At 51.4% G+C, this 2605-nt stretch overlaps 1 long non-coding RNA gene across 1 annotated transcript; it reads left to right on the top strand.

Annotated features, from left to right (window-relative positions):
- Positions 1-435: 435 nt before the first annotated feature.
- LOC115308037 lies at positions 436-2191 on the top strand. The gene is made up of 3 exons (XR_003916391.1): positions 436-552; positions 904-946; positions 1962-2191. It is a non-coding gene; the product is annotated as an uncharacterized LOC115308037 (long non-coding RNA).
- The last annotated feature ends 414 nt before the right edge of the window (positions 2192-2605 follow it).

The following is a 2605-nucleotide window of genomic DNA, read 5'->3' as shown; positions in this document are numbered from 1 at the left end:
CATTCCTTTCCAGGAAAGAGCAAATCAGGAGATAAGTGCACAGAGCCACATGTGAAAGTGCTTATTTTCAGTTATAGGCTATATTAAAGCAATAAATTCGATCTTGTGAGCCCCTTTGTCAGAATGGTGGAGCTGAGGTCTGCACTTGCTGCTGAAAGAAAATGAGAATTATGTGTCCTGGTAGTGCCTTGCACAGGCAAACATGGGATTTGGATGGTGCTTTTGAGAAAGCCCTGCCTGGAAATTAGGCTCTGGGCTTTTTATTTGGCAAATTTTAATTATATGAGAAATGATTATGCACAGGAGGAGAAACATGCTGCTTGCATCTTTCTGCCTCTGCAATTTTAGCTTGTGCACATGCAATGCCCTGCTTTGTCTATGCACCTCTCACCTGGTCTCCTACACAGTATTTTTTCTCTCCCTCCCAGGTCCCTGCTCTCTTCTCTCCCAACTACCAATGGTGTGGATGAATCCTACATTGCTGAGGAGGCCCTCAAGTTTGAGCAGCAGGCAGTAGTTGAGATAAGTAACCTCGAAGGTGCCCTTGTACAGGTATGGCATCACTCCCTGCCTGGGCTCAGGTCTGCAATGAGCTCTTGCTGCCCAGTGAGTACCAGGGGCACAGAGCTTGTCCAGGGGGATGCAGTGCCCTGGGAGGAGCAGGAACTGGGCTGGGCACTGGACATGTTTCCCACCAAGATGTCCCCATCCCTGAAGCTGAGCCAGCAGCATTAGCTGTGGGTGGAGGGAGGGCTGTTTCACCCTACAAAGTTGGTGCTGAACAAGGAGCTGAGAGTCTGGCAAATAGGGGCGATATGGGGAATCCAGTCAGGCTGCAAAATCTGCTCTTTTACTGACAGAGGAGGGCTTTTTCTCCTTAAAATGGCTTTTTTCATTTTGAAGGTGGAAGAGAAGACAGCTGAAGCTGCTGAAACCAATGCTGAAGGTATAACATGTAGCAGTATAACACCAAATGGGGACGAATCAAAGCAGGCAATGTGGTGCCTGATGGGAGGAGAATCCAGCTTCTCCTTCCCTGCTGTTGGGGAGCAGGCAGCTGAGTTCTCTGCAGCATGGGCCTGCATGGGCAGCTGGGGCTTTTCACTGGGGTAAAGCATCCCATGGGCACAGCATCCCGAGGGTGCAGCATGGTGGCAACGTTGGCATGGGCTGGAGCCAGCTCTGAATGGCTGGTGCTTGTGCAGTGCTGAGTCCTGCTGATTAAGCAATCCCTGACGTGAAATTAGGGTTTCTCCTTCAGCTGGAGAAAGTACAGGGATAAAAAGGATTTTCTCTACCACTTTGATTTGGGGAATAACAGGTGGCATAAAGCACATTTTAATGTAGCCTTTTAGGAAGCAATGGGTTGGCAATGAAAATTAGATGGTGAACTCCCATCACAGCCTGTGCGAGCAAAGGCAGGTCCTGGCATAACTGCACTGATGTCAGGGAGTTGCACAGGGAAGGGCTTGCCTTGAGTCTTGGTGCAGGCTGATGCAGACCATGCAGGGCACCCCCATTTTGCAGCAATGCTAGAAAATGCTGGTTCATCAGGAACTACAGTGATAGAACAAGGAGTAATGGGTAAAAATTGAAGGAGGGGAAATTTAGGTTAGATAAAAGGAAGAAATTCTTTATTGTGAGGGTGATGAGATACCAGAACAGGGAGGTTGTGGATGGCAGTGTTCAAGGCCAGGCTGGATAATGCTTCGGGCAACCTGGTCTAGTGGGAGGTGTCCCTGCCCATGGCAGGGGAGGATGGGACTAGATGACCTCCAAGGTCATTCCAACCCTTAACATCCTGTGATTCTACGAAGAGGGCACAGCGGGACGGCCACCACTGCAGCCCTGTGCTGCCAACACCTGTGAGCAGCGGGGCAGCCCCAGCGCCCGCGGCAGCCCCGCGTTTTTTTTTAACCTCGACGTAAAACCACTCAAAACCACTCTGTGTTTTGTTGCAGCTTCAGATGCCTTGTACTTTGCTTGAAGCACCTAGGCTCCTAGCAGCATGGCCAGGCGGGCCCGGGACGTCGAGCTAGACCGGCTGGTGCATGACAAGCCGCTCGATGGCGGGGAGCCCTCCCCTGCCAGCCGCGGGGCCCTAGAGCTGCTCCCCAATGTCCCCAGCTACCGACCCGCCGCCGCCTCCCGCGCCCCCGTCCCTGCCGCCAGCAGGCCAAAGGCCGGAGTTGTCAACCCCAATTTTTGCCATGAGGAGCAGTCCCCTCTAGGTATTAGAGATGAGTTGGCTTTGACGACGGGCTTTGCATAGAGACGGGCAGGGGGTGGCTCCCGGAGTAGTCGCTTTTCGTTGCTTTCGGAGGGAGGAAAAAAAAATAAATAAATAAAAGCATGCTTCATGTTGCAGCACAGAGGCTGGGGGAAAAAAAAATCCATGTGTTTTCTGCTTCTGCTTCATCACTATGTGCCTTTTTAGCTAACTCTACAGAGCGTTTGCAAATGCTGTGTGTTTTGACCTTCTCTGTCAAAAGCTCTCCCGAAGGACCTGCAGGCAGAGGGTGCAATATCACCACACACACTGTTTTCTCTCTAGCATTCATGCAACCTGCTCATACTACGAGGACAGGAAGGTGGAGGCTTGCTG

The sequence above is a fragment of the Manacus vitellinus genome, unplaced genomic scaffold (genome assembly GCF_001715985.3).
Source record: "Manacus vitellinus isolate BGI_N305 unplaced genomic scaffold, ASM171598v3 scaffold_999_pilon, whole genome shotgun sequence".
Classification (NCBI taxonomy): Eukaryota; Metazoa; Chordata; class Aves; order Passeriformes; family Pipridae; genus Manacus; species Manacus vitellinus.
Note: the sequence above shows the minus strand (reverse complement) of the source record. Positions and strands in the feature narration are given on the sequence as shown.